Source organism: Bombina bombina, chromosome 12, assembly GCF_027579735.1.
Source record: "Bombina bombina isolate aBomBom1 chromosome 12, aBomBom1.pri, whole genome shotgun sequence".
NCBI lineage: Eukaryota > Metazoa > Chordata > Amphibia > Anura > Bombinatoridae > Bombina > Bombina bombina.
Window position 1 is genome coordinate 124,916,467 of NC_069510.1, and position 18,816 is coordinate 124,935,282.

Consider the following 18,816-nt stretch of genomic DNA (forward strand, 5'->3'; position numbering starts at 1 on the left):
TGTGCATATATAAACATTTATTGTGTGTGCAGACCTTATGTAATGCAGCACTTAATTACTGATATATACTGTGCATATATAAACATTTATTGTGTGTGCAGACCTTTTGTAATGCGGCACCTAATTACTGATATATACTGTGCATATATAAACATTTATTGTGTGTGCAGACCTTATGTAATACAGCACTTAATTACTGATATATATTGTGCTTATATAAACATTTGTGTGTGCAGACCTTATGTAATGCAGCACTTAATTACTGATATATACTGTGTATATATAAACATTTATTGTTTGTGCAGACCTTATGTAATGCAGCACTTTATTACTGATATATACTGTGTATATATAAACATTTATTGTGTGTGCAGACCTTATGTAATGCAGCACTTTATTACTGCTATATACTGTGCATATATAAACATTTATTGTGTGTGCAGACCTTATGTAATGCTGTACTTAATTACTGATATATACTGTGCATATATAAACATTTATTGTGTGTGCAGACCTTATGTAATGCAGCACTTTATTACTGATATATACTGTGCATATATAAACATTTATTGTGTGTGCAGACCTTATGTAATACAGCACTTAATTACTGATATATACTGTACATATATAAACATTTATTGTGTGCACAGACCTTATGTAATGCAGCACTTAATTACTGATATATACTGTGCATATATAAAGATTTATTGTGTGTGCACACCTTATGTAATGCTGCACTTAATTACTGATATATACTGTGCATATATAAACATTTATTGTGTGTGTAGACCTTATGTGTATGTAATGTGGCACTTAATTACTGATATATACTGTACATATATAAACATTTATTGTGTGTACAGACCTTATGTAATGTGGCACTTAATTACTGATATATACTGTGCATATATAAACATTTATTGTGTGCGCAGACCTTATGTAATGTGGCACTTAATTACTGATATATACTGTGCATATATAAACATTTATTGTGTGCGCAGACCTTATGTAATGTGGCACTTAATTACTGATTTATACTGTACATATATAAACATTTATTGTGTGTGCAGACCTTATGTAATGTGGCACTTAATTACTGATATATACTGTGTATATATAAACATTTATTGTGTGTGCAGATCTTTATGTAATGCAGCACTTAATTACTGATGTATACTGTGCATATATAAACATTTATTGTGTGTGCAGACCTTATGTAATGCAGCACTTAATTACTGATATATACTGTGCATATATAAACATTTATTGTGTGTGCAGACCTTATGTAATGTGGCACTTAATTACTGATATATACTGTGCATATATAAACATTTATTGTGTGTGCAGATCTTTATGTAATGCAGCACTTAATTACTGATGCATACTGTGCATATAACATAATTTATGCTTACCTGATAAATTTATTTCTCTTGTAGTGTAGTCAGTCCACGGGTCATCCATTACTTATGGAATATATCTCTTACTAACAGGAAGCTGCAAGAGGATCACCCAAGCAGAGCTGCTATATAGCTCCTCCCCTCACATGTCATATCCAGTCATTCGACCAAAGCAGACGAGAAAGGAGAAACCATAGGGTGCAGTGGTGACTGGAGTTTAATTAAAATTTAGGTCTGCCTTAAAGACAGGGCGGGCCGTGGACTGAACACACTACAAGAGAAATAAATTTATCAGGTAAGCATAAATTATGTTTTCTCTTGTTAAGTGTAGTCAGTCCACGGGTCATCCATTACTTATGGGATACCAATACCAAAGCTAAAGTACACAGATGAAGGGAGGGACAAGGCAGGAACATTAAACAGAAGGAACCACTGCCTTAATCACCTTTCTCCCAAAAACAGCCTCCGAAGAAGCAAAAGTGTCAAATTTGTAAAATTTTGAAAAGGTGTGAAGCGAAGACCAAGTCGCAGCCTTGCAAATCTGTTCAACAGAGGCCTCATTTTTAAAGGCCCAGGTGGAAGCCACAGCTCTAGTAGAATGAGCTGTAATCCTTTCAGAAGGCTGCTGTCCAGCAGTCTCATAGGCTAAACGTATTATGCTACGAAGCCAAAAAGAGAGAGAGGTAGCCGAAGCCTTTTGACCTCTTCTCTGTCCAGAGTAAACGACAAACAGGGAAGAAGTTTGACGAAAATCTTTAGTTGCCTGCAAATAGAACTTCAGGGCACGGACTACGTCCAAATTATGTAAAAGTCGTTCCTTCTTTGAAGAAGGGTTAGGACACAGTGATGGAACAACAATCTCTTGATTGATATTCCTGTTAGTAACTACCTTAGGTAAGAACCCAGGTTTAGTACGCAGAACTACCTTGTCTGAATGAAAAATCAGATAAGGAGAATCACAATGTAAGGCAGATAACTCAGAGACTCTTCGAGCCGAGGAAATAGCCATCAAAAACAAAACCTTCCAGGATAACAGCTTGATATCAATGGAATGAAGGGGTTCAAATGGAACGCCTTGAAGAACATTAAGAACTAAGTTTAAGCTCCACGGCGGAGCAACAGTCTTAAACACAGGCTTAATCCTAGTTAAAGCCTGACAAAAAGCCTGAACGTCTGGAACTTCAGCCAGACGTTTGTGTAGAAGAATAGACAGAGCAGATATCTGTCCCTTTAACGAACTAGCAGATAAGCCCTTTTCTAAACCCTCTTGTAGAAAGGACAATATCCTAGGAATCCTAACCCTACTCCATGAGTAACTCTTGGATTCGCACCAATATAAATATTTACGCCATATCTTATGTTAAATTTTTCTGGTAACAGGCTTCCTAGCCTGTATTAAGGTATCAATAACCGACTCCGAGAAGCCACGCTTTGATAGAATCAAGCGTTCAATCTCCATGCAGTCAGCCTCAGAGAAATTAGATTTGGATGTTTGAAAGGACCCTGAATTAGAAGGTCCTGTCTCAGAGGCAGAAACCACGGTGGACAGGACGACATGTCCACTAGGTCTGCATACCAGGTCCTGCGTGGCCACGCAGGCGCTATCAGAATCACCGAAGCTCTCTCCTGTTTGATCTTGGCAATCAAACGAGGAAGCATCGGGAATGGTGGAAACACATAAGCCATGTTGAAGACCCAAGGGGCTGTCAGAGCATCTATCAGCACCGCTCCCGGGTCGCTGGACCTGGATCTGTAACAAGGAAGCTTGGCGTTCTGGCGAGACGCCATGAGATCCAGATCTGGTTTGCCCCAACGAAGAATCAGTTGAGCAAAGACCTCCGGATGAAGTTCCCACTCCCCCGGATGAAAAGTCTGGCGACTTAGAAAATCCGCCTCCCAGTTCTCTACGCCTGGGATGTAAATCGCTGACAGGTGGCAAGAGTGAGACTCTGCCCAGCGAATTATCTTTGAGACTTCCAACATCGCTAGGGAACTTCTGGTTCCCCCTTGATGGTTGATGTAAGCCACAGTCGTGATGTTGTCCGACTGAAATCTGATGAACCTCAGAGTTGCTAACTGAGGCCAAGCTAGGAGAGCATTGAATATTGCTCTTAATTCCAGAATATTTATTGGGAGGAGTTTCTCCTCCTGAGTCCATAATCCCTGAGCTTTCAGGGAGTTCCAGACTGCGCCCCAGCCTAGAAGGCTGGCGTCTGTTGTTACAATCGTCCAATCTGGCCTGCGAAAGGTCATCCCCTTGGACAGATGTGGCCGAGAGAGCCACCATAGAAGAGAATCTCTGGTCTCTTGATCCAGACTTAGTAGGGGGGGACAAATCTGAGTAATCCCCGTTCCACTGACTTAGCATGCACAATTGCAGCGGTCTGAGATGCAGGCGCGCAAATGGTACCATGTCCATTGCCACTACCATTAAGCCGATTACTTCCATGCACTGAGCTACTGACGGGTGTGGAATGGAATGAAGGACACGGCAAGCATTTAGAAGTTTTGACAACCTGGCCTCTGTCAGGTAAATTTTCATCTCTACAGAATCTATAAGAGTCCCTAGAAAGGGAACTCTTGTAAGTGGTAATAGAGAACTCTTTTCCACGTTCACCTTCCACCCATGCGACCTCAGAAATGCCAGAACTATCTCTGTATGAGACTTGGCAGTTTGAAAACTTGACGCTTGTATCAGAATGTCGTCTAGGTACGGAGTCACCGCTATGCCTCGCGGTCTTAGTACCGCCAGAAGTGAGCCCAGAACTTTTGTAAAGATTCTTGGAGCCGTAGCTAATCCGAAGGGAAGAGCTACAAACTGGTAATGCCTGTCTAGGAAAGCAAATCTTAGGTACCGATAATGATCCTTGTGAATCGGTATGTGAAGGTAGGCATCCTTTAAATCCACTGTGGTCATGTACTGACCCTCTTGGATCATGGGAAGGATGGTTCGAATAGTTTCCATTTTGAATGATGGAACTCTTAGAAATTTGTTTAGGATTTTTAAGTCCAAGATTGGTCTGAAGGTTCCCTCTTTCTTGGGAACCACAAATAGATTTGAATAGAATCCCTGCCCGTGTTCCGTCCGCGGAACTGGGTGGATCACCCCCATTAGTAAAAGGTCTTGTACACAGCGTAGAAACGCCTCTTTCTTTATTTGGTTTGCTGATAACCTTGAAAGATGAAATCTCCCTCGTGGAGGAAAAGTTTTGAAGTCCAGGAGATATCCCTGAGATATGATCTCCAACGCCCAGGGATTCTGGACATCTCTTGCCCAAGCCTGGGCGAAGAGAGAAAGTCTGCCCTCCACTATATCCGTTTCCGGATAGGGGGCCCTCTCTTCATGCTGTCTTGGGGGCAGCAGCAGGTTTCTTGGCCTGCTTGCCCTTGTTCCAGGACTGGTTAACTTTCCAGCCCTGCCTGTAACGAGCAACAGCTCCTTCCTGTTTTGGAGCGGAGGAAGTTGATGCTGCTCCAGCCTTGAAGTTACGAAAGGCACGAAAATTAGACTGTTTGGCCTTTGATTTGGCCCTGTCCTGAGGTAGAGCATGGCCCTTACCTCCCGTAATGTCAGCTATAATTTCTTTCAAGCCGGGCCCGAATAAGGTCTGCCCTTTGAAAGGAATATTAAGCAATTTAGATTTAGAAGTCACGTCAGCTGATTTAAGCCATAGCGCTCTGCGCGCTTGGATGGCGAATCCGGAGTTCTTAGCCGTAAGTTTGGTTAAATGTACGACGGCATCAGAAACAAATGCGTTAGCTAGCTTAAGTGCTTTAAGCTTGTTCATAATTTCATCCAATGGAGCTGTGCGAATGGCCTCTTCCAGAGACTCAAACCATAATGCCGCCGCAGCAGTGACAGGCGCAATGCATGCAAGGGGCTGTAAGATAAAACCTTGTTGAACAAACATTTTCTTAAGGTAACCCTCTAATTTCTTATCCATTGGATCTGAAAAGGCACAACTATCCTCCACCGGGATAGTGGTACGCTTAGCTAAAGTAGAAACTGCTCCCTCCACCTTAGGGACCGTCTGCCATAAGTCTCGTGTGGTGGCGTCTATAGGAAACATTTTCCTAAATATGGGAGGAGGGGAAAAGGGCACACCAGGTCTATCCCACTCCTTGCTAATAATCTCTGTAAGCCTTTTAGGTATAGGAAACACGTCAGTACACACCGGTACAGCATACTATCTATCCAACCTACATAATTTTTCTGGAATTGCAACCGTGTTACAATCATTCAGAGCCGCTAATACCTCCCCTAGCAATATGCGGAGGTTCTCAAGCTTAAATTTAAAATTAGAAATCTCTGAATCCAGTCTCCCTGGATTAGATCCGTCACCCACAGAATGAAGCTCTCCGTCTTCACGTTCTGCAAACTGTGACGCAGTATCTGACATGGCTCTCACCTCATCCGCGCGCTCTGTCCTTAACCCAGAGCTATCGCGCTTGCCTCTTAATTCTGGCAATTTAGATAATACTTCTGTCATAACAGTAGCCATGTCTTGCAAAGTGATTTGTAAGGGCCTCCCTGATGTACTTGGCGCCACAAAATCACGCACCTCCTGAGCGGGAGGCGAAGGTACTGACACGTGAGGAGAGTTAGTCGGCATAACTTCCCCCTCATTGTCTGGTGATAATTTCTTTACATGTAAAGATTGACTTTTATTTAAAGTAGCATCAATGCAATTAGTACATAAATTTCTATTGGGCTCCACATTGGCCTTTAAACATAGTGAACAAAGAGATTCATCTGTGTCAGACATGTTTAAACAGACTAGCAATGAGACTAGCAAGCTTGGAAATACTTTTCTAAATAAATTTACAAGCAATATAAAAAACGCTACTGTGCCTTTAAGAAGCACAAAAAGCTGTCACAGTTGAAATAACAATGAACCAAAATAGTTATAGCAACCAATTTTTCACAGTAAATGTATTAAGTTAGCAAAGGATTGCACCCACCAGCAAATGGATGATTAACCCCTTAATACCCAAAAACGGATTAACAATTTAATAATTAACGTTTTTCTCACAGTCAAAACACACTGTCACAGGTCTACTGTGACTGATTACCTCCCTCAAAATGAATTTTGAAGACCCCTGAGCTCTCTAGAGACGATCTGGATCATGGAGGATGAAGTAGACAGATTGTGACTGAATTTTTACTGCGCAAAAAAGCGCTAAAATAGGCCCCTCCCACTCATATTACAACAGTGGGGAAGCTCAGAAAACTGTTTCTATGCAGAAAACAAAGATGGCCATGTGGTAAAAATCATGCCCCAATAAGTTTTATCACCAAGTACCTCACAAAAAACGATTAACATGCCAGTAAACGTTTTAAACATACATTTGAAAAGTTATGAATTGTTATTAATAAGCCTGCTACCAGTCGCTTTTACTGCAGTTAAGGCTCATACATTATTTCAGTATTAACAGTATTTTCAGAGTCAATTCCATTCCTTAGAAAAATACATTCAGTGTACACACACTCATCAGCCTAATACCAGTCGCTATCACTGCATTTAAGGCTGAACTTACTTTACAATGGTATCAGCAGTATTTTCTCAGTCAATTCCATTCCTCAGAAAAATAATTTACTGCACATACCTCATTTGCAGGGGGGGCCCTGCATGCTATTCCCCTTCTCTGAAGTTACCTCACTCCTCAGCTGAGAACAGCCAGTGGATCTTAGTTACGTCTGCTAAGATCATAGAAAACGCAGGCAGATTCTTCTTCTAATGCTGCCTGAGAATAAACAGCACACTCCGGTGCCATTTAAAATAACAAACTTTTGATTGTAGAAATAAACTAAGTTAAAAAACACCACAGACCTCTCACAGCGACCTATCTAGTTAGGCTGCAAGAGAATGATTGAATATGACATGTGAGGGGAGGAGCTATGTAGCAGCTCTGCTGGGTGATCCTCTTGCAGCTTCCTGTTAGGAAGAGATATATTCCATAAGTAATGGATGACCCGTGGACTGACTACACTTAACAAGAGAAATAAACATTTATTGTGTGTGCAGACCTTATGTAATGCAGCACTTAATTACTAATATATACTGTACATATATAAACATTTATTGTGTGTGGAGACCTTATGTAATGTGGCACTTAATTACTGATATATACTGTGCATATATAAACCTTTATTGTGTGTGCAGACCTTATGTAATGCAGCACTTAATTACTGATGTATACTGTGCATATATAAACATTTATTGTGTGTGCAGACCTTTTGTAATGCAGCACTTAATTACTGATATATACTGTGCATATATAAACATTTATTGTGTGTGCAGACCTTATGTAATGTAGCACTTAATTACTGATATATACTGTACATATATAAACATTTGTGTGTGCAGACCTTATGTAATGTTGCACTTAATTACTGATATATACTGTGCATATATAAACATTTATTGTGTGTGCAGACCTTATGTAATTTAGCACTTAATTATTGCTATATACTGTGCATATATAAACATTTATTGTGTGTGCAGACCTTATGTAATGTTGCACTTAATTACTGATATATACTGTGCATATATAAACATTTATTGTGTGTGCAGACCTTATGTAATGTAGCACTTAATTACTGCTATATACTGTGCATATATAAACATTTATTGTGTGCAGACCTTATGTAATGTAGCACTTAATTACTGATATATACTGTGCATATATAAACATTTATTGTGTGTGCAGACCTTATGTAATGTAGCACTTAATTACTGATATATACTGTGCATATATAAACATTTATTGTGTGTGCAGACCTTATGTAATGTGGCACTAAATTACTGATATATACTGTGCATATATAAACATTTATTGTGTGCGCAGACCTTATGTAATGTAGCACTTAATTACTGATATATACTGTGCATATATAAACATTTATTGTGTGTGCAGGCCTTATGTAATGTAGCACTTAATTACTGATATATACTGTGCATATATAAACATTTATTGTGTGTGCAGACCTTATGTAATGCGGAACTTAATTACTGATGTATACTGTGCATATATAAACATTTATTGTGTGTGCAGACCTTATGTAATGCAGCACTTAATTACTGATATATACTGTGCATATATAAAACATTTATTGTGTGTGCAGACCTTATGTAATGCAGCACTTAATTACTGATATATACTGTGCATATATAAAACATTTATTGTGTGTGCAGACCTTATGTAATTTAGCACTTAATTACTGATATATACTGTGTATATATAAACATTTATTGTGTGTGCAGACCTTATGTAATTTAGCACTTAATTACTGATGTAAACTGTGCATAAACATTTATTGTGTGCGCAGACGTTATGTAATGTAGCACTTAATTACTGATGTATACTGTGCATATATAAACATTTATTGTGTGTGCAGACTTTATGTAATTTAGCACTTAATTATTTATATATACTGTACATATATAAACATTTATTGTGTGTGCAGACCGTATGTAATTTAGCACTTAATTACTGATATATACTGTATATATATTAAAATGTATTGTGTGCGCAGACTATGTAATTTAATACTTAACTACTGATATATACTGTACATATAAACATTTATTGTGTGTGCAGACTTTATGTAATGCTGCACTTAATTACTGATATAAACTGTGCATATATAAACATTTGTGTGTGTTGACCTTATGTAATATGGCACTTACTGATATATACTGTACATATATAAACATGTATTGTGTGTACAGACCTTATGTAATGCTGCACTTAATTACTGATATATACTGTGCATATATAAAACATTTATTGTGTGTGCAGACCTTATGTAATGCTGCACTTAATTACTGATATATACTGTGCATATATAAACATTTATTGTGTGTGCAGACCTTATGTAATGCAGCACTTAATTACTGATATATACTGTACATATATAAACATTTATTGTGTGTGCAGACCTTATGTAATGCTGCACTTAATTACTGGTATATACTGTGCATATATAAAGTGCAGCATTACATAAGGTCTGCACACACACAATAAATGTTTATATATGCACAGTATATATCAGTAATCGAGTGCTGCATTACATAAGGTCTGCACACAAATGTTTATATATGCACAGTATATATCAGTTATCATCTATCTGTTGCATTACATAAGGTCTGCACACACAATAAATGTTTATATGTGCACTGTATATATCAGTAATTATATTCAGCATTGCATAAGGTCTGCACACACAATAAATGTTTATATATGCACCATATATATCAGTAATTAAGTGCTGCATTACATAAGGTCTGCACACACAATAAATGTTTATATATGCACAGTATATATCAGTAATTAAGGGCTGCATTACATAAGGTCTGCACACACAATAAATATTTTATACATGCACAGTATACAGGTGAAACTCGAAAAATTAGAATATCGTGCAAAAGTTCATTTATTTCACTAATGCAACTTAAAAGGTGAAACTAATATATGAGAGAGACTCATTACATGCAAAGCAAGATAGTTCAAGCCGTGATTTGTCATAATTGTGATGATTATGGCTTACAGCTCATGAAAACCCCAAACCCACAATCTCAGAAAATTAGAATATTACATGCAATCAATAAAACAAGGATTGTACATAGAACAATATCGGACCTCTGAAAAGTATAAGCATGCATACTGTATGTACTCAGTACTTGGTTTGGGCCCCTTTTGCAGCAATTACTGCTTCAATGCGGCGTGGCATGGAAGCTATCAGCCTGTGGCACTGCTGAGGTGTTATGGAAGACCAGGATGCTTCAATAGCAGCCTTCAGCTCTTCTGCATTGTTCGGTCTCATGTCTCATCTTTTTCTTGGCAATGCCCCATAGATTCTCTATGGGGTTCAGGTCAGGCGAGTTTGCTGGCCATTCAAGCACAGTAATCCCACGGTCATTGAACCAGGTTTTGGTGCTTTTGGCAATGTGGGCAGGTGCCAAGTCCTGCTGGAAAATGAAGTCAGCATCCCCATAGAGCTCGTCTGTGGAAGGAAGCATGAAGTGCTCCAAAATCTCCTGGTAGACGGCTGCGTTGACCCTGGACGTAATGAAGCACAGTGGCCCAACACCAGGAGATGACATGGCTCCCCAAATCAACAGACTGTGGAAACTACACACTGGACTTCAGGCATCTTGCAGTGTGTGCCACTCCATTCTTCCTCCATACTCTGGGTCCAAGGTTTCCAAATGAGATGCAAAATTTGCTCTCATCAGAAAAGAGGACTTTGGACCACTGAGCAACAGACTAAGTCTTTTTTTCTTTAGCCCAGGTAAGACGTTTCTGACATTGTTTGTTGTTCAGGAGTGGCTTGACAAGAGGAATACGACATTTGAAGCCCATGTCCAGGATCCGTCTGTGTGTGGTGGCTCACTGACTCCAGCCTCAGTCCACTCCTTGTGAAAGTCCCCAACACTTTTGAATGGCCTTTTTCTGACAATCCTCTCCAGGCTGCGGTCATCCCTGCTGCTTGTGCACCTTTTTCTTCCACACTTTTCCCTTCCACATAACTTTCTATTAATGTGCTTTGATACAGCACTTTGGGAACATTCAACTTCTTTTGCAATTACCTTTTGAGGCTTTCCCTCCTTATGGAGGGTGTCAATGATGGTTTTGTGCACAACTGTCAGGTCAGCAGTCTTTCCCATGATTGTGATTCCTACTGAACCAGACTGAGAGACCATTTAAAGGCTCAGGAACCCTTTGCAGGTGTTATGGTTTAATTAGCTGATTAGAGTGGGACACTTTGAGCATAGAATATTGCACCTTTTCACAATATTCTAATTTTCTGAGATTGTGGATTTGGGGTTTTCATGAGCTGTAAGCCATAATCATCACAATTATGACAAATCACGGCTTGAACTATCTTGCTTTGCATGTAATGAGTCTATCTCATATATTAGTATCACCTTTTAAGTTGCATTAGTGAAATAAATGAACGTTTGCACGATATTCTAATTTTTCGAGTTTCACCTGTAAATAATTCAATCACATAGTGACTTTGTAGCTGATACCGCTAGAGACTAGACAGTACGTAAATACAGCAATCACATAGTGACTTTATAGCTGATACCGCTAGAGACTAGACAGTACGTAAATACAGCAATCACATAGTGACTTTATAGCTGACACCGCTAGAGACTAGACAGTACGTAAATACAGCAATCACATAGTGACTTTATAGCTGACACCGCTAGAGACTAGACAGTATGTAAATACAGCAATCACATAGTGACTTTATAGCTGATACCGCTAGAGACTAGACAGTACGTAAATACAGCAATCACATAGTGACTTTATAGCTGACACCGCTAGAGACTAGACAGTACGTAAATACAGCAATCACATAGTGACTTTATAGCTGACACCGCTAGAGACTAGACAGTACGTAAATACAGCAATCACATAGTGACTTTATAGCTGACACCGCTAGAGACAAGACAGTACGTAAATACAGCAATCACATAGTGACTTTATAGCTGACACCGCTAGAGACTAGACAGTATGTAAATACAGCAATCACATAGTGACTTTATAGCTGATACCGCTAGAGACTAGACAGTACGTAAATACAGCAATCACATAGTGACTTTATAGCTGATACCGCTAGAGACTAGACAGTATGTAAATACAGCAATCACATAGTGACTTTATAGCTGACACCGCTAGAGACTAGACAGTACGTAAATACAGCAATCACATAGTGACTTTATAGCTGATACCGCTAGAGACTAGACAGTACGTAAATACAGCAATCACATAGTGACTTTATAGCTGACACCGCTAGAGACTAGACAGTACGTAAATACAGCAATCACATAGTGACTTTATAGCTGACACCGCTAGAGACTAGACAGTACGTAAATACAGCAATCACATAGTGACTTTGTAGCTGACACCGCTAGAGACTAGACAGTACGTAAATACAGCAATCACATAGTGACTTTGTAGCTGACACCGCTAGAGACTAGACAGTACGTAAATACAGCAATCACATAGTGACTTTATAGCTGACACCGCTAGAGACTAGACAGTACGTAAATACAGCAATCACATAGTGACTTTATAGCTGACACCGCTAGAGACTAGACAGTACGTAAATACAGCAATCACATAGTGACTTTATAGCTGATACCGCTAGAGACTAGACAGTACGTAAATACAGCAATCACATAGTGACTTTATAGCTGATACCGCTAGAGACTAGACAGTACGTAAATACAGCAATCACATAGTGACTTTATAGCTGACACCGCTAGAGACTAGACAGTACGTAAATACAGCAATCACATAGTGACTTTATAGCTGATACCGCTAGAGACTAGACAGTACGTAAATACAGCAATCACATAGTGACTTTATAGCTGATACCGCTAGAGACTAGACAGTACGTAAATACAGCAATCACATAGTGACTTTATAGCTGATACCGCTAGAGACTAGACAGTACGTAAATACAGCAATCACATAGTGACTTTATAGCTGATACCGCTAGAGACTAGACAGTACGTAAATACAGCAATCACATAGTGACTTTATAGCTGACACCGCTAGAGACTAGACAGTACGTAAATACAGCAATCACATAGTGACTTTATAGCTGATACCGCTAGAGACTAGACAGTACGTAAATACAGCAATCACATAGTGACTTTATAGCTGATACCGCTAGAGACTAGACAGTACGTAAATACAGCAATCACATAGTGACTTTATAGCTGATACCGCTAGAGACTAGACAGTACGTAAATACAGCAATCACATAGTGACTTTATAGCTGATACCGCTAGAGACTAGACAGTACGTAAATACAGCAATCACATAGTGACTTTATCCAAAGCTCAAAATGTGGGGAGTAAAATAACTCTCCACAAAATAGTATACACCAATAGCACTCCAGAGTCCTAAGAAGAGAATTGAATCATCTGGGATTATGCGAATATCACAGAGGAATAATTATGATAGCGTAATGACAAGTGGGTCAGATAGTTGATTGAATTAAAATTTAGCTTTTATTAGAAAAATTAATTAAAATTAACACAACACACAAACAACATACAAATTAAAACTAGGAAAGGGGGGGCAGGTGAGCGAATAATAGCATCAAAGTAGTACCCAATCTCTCACAGGTGAGCGAAAAATAGCATCAAAGTAGTACAACAGAGACGTACCCAATCTCTCACAGGTGAGCGAATAATAGCATCAAAGTAGTACAACAGAGAAGTACCCAATCTCTCACAGGTGAGCGAATAATAGCATCAAAGTAGTACAACAGAGAAGTACCCAATCTCTCAGTATTATGGGAGAAGAGATTACTAGCGAAAATGGCTAGTGATAAGTAAATAAATCCCATGGTAATGTATTGTGGGTAATACTCGAAAATAATACCTGCTGCTTAGATAGCAATGTGCCAATTAAAAGGAGGCTCAACAATATTTAAAGGGACAGTCTACACCAGAATTTTTATTGTTTTAAAAGATAATCCCTTTATTACCCATTTCCCAGTTTTGCATAACCAACACAGTTATAATAATATACTTTTAACCTCTGTGATTATCTTGTATCTAAGCCTCTGCAAACTGCCCCTTTTTTCAGTTCTTTTGACAGACTTGCAGTCTAGCCAATCAGTGCCTGCTCCCAGATAACTTCTCGTGCACGAGCACAGTGTTATCTATATGAAATATGTGAACTAACACCCTCTAATGGTGAAAAACTGTTAAAATGCAATCTGATGATCCTGAATCTAAAAGGTGCTAATAACCTAAATAGGTATGCTAGTAGTCAGCAAGTAGTCCTAAAGCTCTTATAATATACACATACGTATATTATACGTTACTATTTGAACACAGAGTGTGCTTGTGTTGCTACACCTACCCTTACACACATATGCCCATAATTTGAATGTCAAATAGCAAACTTTCCTATTTTGTAGCAGGTTATTGTGTTGCGGTTATCTTACTGTGAACTACAATTTAGGTGCTTTAGTGTTGTTCAAACCATAAGCTGTATATCTAACGTTACTATATGAACACAGAATGTGCTTGTGTTGTCACATATACCCTTATACACATATGCCCATAATTTGAAATCAGACGCTCTGCCTCCTTTTTTTCTATCACCTAACTTATACATTGTCTGAGTAACTAGGAATAGATACAATCGGATATTTTGTATCATCCATAGTAACAAGCATACCGCTAGTTGGGTCATATGTCAGTATTATATCCAATGAACAACATTCAAGATATATAATCCACTACTGTATAGCATACTGACAGTCGGCATTCATATGACTAACTCAGTATTAACCTATTGAACGCCATCTATTTATTTTATATGGTTACCCCTGTCACAGTATGATCTAACAATGATTAATATGTACAATTAGTCGGCACATACTTAGATCCATATTAACTATTTGTATGTCTTAGACCTAGCTTATTTGGTTCACATACACACCAGTTGATAAAAATTATCTAACTATTCTGCATTGTGTATAGGTATATTCTAATTAAGCGCTTTAGGACTACTTGCTGACTACTAGCATACCTATTTAGGTTATTAGCACCTTTTAGATTCAGGATCATCTGCGTACCACCGACACATTTATTTTTGTGTTAGCACCATTTAGATTCAGTAGTGCACCTCATTGCTATCTAAGCAGTAGGTATTATTTTTGAGTATTACCCACAATACATTACCATGGGATATATTTACTTATGATCACTAGCCATTTTCGCTAGTAATCTCTTCTCCCATAATACTGAGAGATTGGGGGGTAGTTATCAAGCCGTCAACCTCAAATACGCTGGAATTCCGCAGCGTATTTGTGGCGAGGCTGATACGCCTTAGTTATCAAAGGCTCGAGACCGGCAAAAGTAGAATTTTGTGACGTAAGCTTCGATCCGCCGGACTCAGTCCGACACAGATCGATTCTTACGTCACTCCAGATGTTCCGCACACAAGTGCGGCACATTCTCACTACTTTTGCTAGTTATCAAATGACTAGCAGGTACGCTCGGCACTTTTACGGCCCAGCGTACCTGGTTTTCAATCCGCCGCCCCTGGAGGCGGTGGATCCCATAGGAATCAATGGGAGTCTGACCATAGCGAAAGTACAAGTTCGCTGCTGCCAGACATCCCATTGATTTCTATGGGAGCTGTCTGCACCTAACACCCTAACATGTACCCCGAGTCTAAACACCACTAATCTGTCCCCCTACACCGCCGCAACTAAATAAAGTTATTACCCCCTAAACCGCCGCTCCCGGAGCCCACCGCAACTATAATAAGTGTATTAACCCCTAAACCGCCACTCCCGGAGCCCACCGCAACTATAATAAGTGTATTAACCCCTAAACCGCCGCTCCCTGAACCCGCCGCAACCTATATTAAATGTATTAACCCCTATCCTGCCCCCCCTACACCGTCGCCACCTATAATAAATGTATTAACCCCTAATCTGCCCCCCTACACCGTCGCCACCTATAATAAATTTATTAACCCCTAATCTGCCCCCCTACATCGTCGCCACCTATAATAAATTTATTAACCCCTAATCTGCCCCCCCTACACCGTCGCCACCTATAATAAATGTATTAACCCCTAATCTGCCCCCCCTACACCGTCGCCACCTATAATAAATTTATTAACCCCTATCCTGCCCCCCACTACGCCACCGCCACTGTAATAAAATTATAAACCCATAAACCTAAGTCTAACCCTAACGCCCCCCTAACTTAAATATTAATTAAATAAATCTAAATAATATTTTTATTATTAACTAAATTAATCCTATTTAAAACTAAATACTTACCTTTAAAATAAACCCTAATATAGCTACAATATAAATAATAATTATATTCTAGCTATTTTAGGATTTATTTTTATTTTACAGGCAACTTTTAATTTATTTTAACTAGGTACAATAGCTATTAAATAGTTATTAACTATTTAATAGCTTACCTAGCTAAAATAAACAGAAATTTACCTGTAAAATAAATCCTAACCTAAGTTACAATTACACCTAACACTACACTATACTTTAATAAATTATTCCTATTTAAAACTAAATACTTACCTGTAAAATAAACCCTAATATAGCTACAATATAAATAATAATTATATTGGAGCTATCTTAGGATTTATATTTATTTTACAGGTAACTTTGTATTTATTTTAGCTAGTTAGAATAGTTATTAAATAGGTATTAACTATTTAATAACTACCTAGCTAAAAGAAATACAAAATTACCTGTAAAATAAATCCTAACTTAAGTTACAATTAAACCTAATACTACACTATCATTAAATTAACTAAATAAACTACCTACAAATAACTACAATTAAATACAATTACATAAACTAACTAAAGTACAAAAAATAAAAAAAGCTAAGTTACAAAAAATAAAAAAATAAGTTACAAACATTTTACAAATATTACAACAATTTTAAGCTACTTACACCTAATCTAAGCCCCCTAATAAAATAACAAACCCCCCCAAAATAAAAAAATGCCCTACCCTATTCTAAAGTAAATAATGTTCAAAGCTCTTTTACCTTACCAGCCCTTAAAAGGGCCATTTGTGGGGGCATGCCCCAAAGAAAACAGCTCATTTGCCTGTAAAAGAAAAATACAACCCCCCCAACATTAAAACCCACCACCCACATACCCCTAATCTAACCCAAACCCCCCTTAAAATAACCTAACACTAATCCCCTGAAGATCATCCTACCTTTAGTTGTCTTCACTCAGCCGAGCCACCGATGGAACTGAAGAGGACATCCGGACCGGCAGAAGTTATCCTCCAAGGGGCGCTGAAGAAATCTTCCATCCGATGAAGTGATTCTCCAAGCGGCGCTGAAGAAATCTTCCATCCGGGCGAGGTCATCGTCGAAGCCGGGTCTTGAATGTTCATCCCGCCGACGCGGAACATCCTCCTTTCCCGACGAACTACCGACGAATGAAGGCTCCTTTAAGGGACGTCATCCAAGATGGCGTCCCTTCAATTCCGATTGGCTGATAGGATTCTATCAGCCAATCGGAATTAAGGTAGGAAAAACCTGATTGGCTGATGGAATCAGCCAATCAGATTCAAGTTCAATCCGATTGGCTGATCCAATCAGCCAATCAGATTGAGCTCGCATTCTATTGGCTGATTTTAAATAGGATTAACTTAGTTAATTATAGAAATATTATTTAGATTTATTTAATTAATATTTTAGTTAGGGGGGTGTTAGGGTTAGTGTTAGACTTAGGTTTAGGGGTTAATAATTTTATTACAGTGGCGACGGTATGGGGGGGGCAGGATAGGGGTTAATAAATTTATTATAGGTTGCGGGGGTCCGGGAGCAGCGGTTTAGGGGTTAAACTATTTATTTATTTGCGGCGAGGTGCGGGATCAGCAGGATAGGGGTTAATAACTTTATTATAGAGGGCGACGGTATAGGGGGGGCAGGATAGGGGTTACTAGGTATAATGTAGGTGGCAGCGGTGTCCGGGAGCGGCGGTTTAGGGGTTAATACATTTATCAGAGTTGTGGCGGTGTCCGGGAGCGGCGGTTTAGGGGTTAATACATTTATCAGAGTTGCGGCGGGGTCTAGGAGCGGCGGTTTAGGGGTTAGTAACTTTATTTAGTTGCGGGGGGCTCCGGGGGCGCCGGTATAGGGGGTAGAACAGTGTAGTTTAGTGTGGTTGCTTAGTGACAGGCTAGCAAGAAAGCTGTCAAACAGCCGAAGAGCAGCGAGATCGGATGAGTGATAACTCTCACAGTCCGCTGCTCATCGCCCCGCGGCTTTTTGACAGCTTTTTTTGATAACTTAGGCGTATTTTTTCAGGTCCGCGGCGGCGAAGGTAGGCGAGCGTATTGGGCCGGCAAAGGCAGGAAAGTAGACACGTTGATAACTACCCCCCATTGGCTATTTCTCTGTTGTACTACTTTGATGCTATTATTCGCTCACCTGCCCCCCCTTACGTAGTTTTAATTTGAATGTTGTTTGTGTGTTGTGTTAATTTTAATAAATTTTTCTAATAAAAGCTAAATTTTAATTCAATTAACTATCTGACCCACTTGTCATTACGCTATCATAATTATTCCTCTGTGATATTCGCATAATCCCAGATGATTCAATTCTCTTATTAGGACTCTGGAGTGCTATTGGTGTATACTATTTTGTGGAGAGTTCTTTTACTCCCCACATTATGAGCTTTGGATCAGTAACTTTTATACACAGCACCTAACTTGGAACTCACAGTGATACTACTGGAGTATCCATATATTAGGCAGTAGTCCCCATTTATTTACCTTGCAGTGCCATTGGTTTCTCTTTTTGTTTTCCAACATAGTGACTTTATAGCTGATACCGCTAGAGACTAAACAGTACATAAATACAGCAAT

At 39.1% G+C, this 18,816-nt stretch overlaps 1 protein-coding gene across 1 annotated transcript in view; it reads right to left on the reverse strand.

Moving 5' to 3' along the window:
• NUP188 (nucleoporin 188) overlaps positions 1 to 18,816 on the reverse strand; it is a gene marked incomplete in the record, with an annotated part of 235,410 nt that overhangs the window by 196,509 nt on the left and 20,085 nt on the right.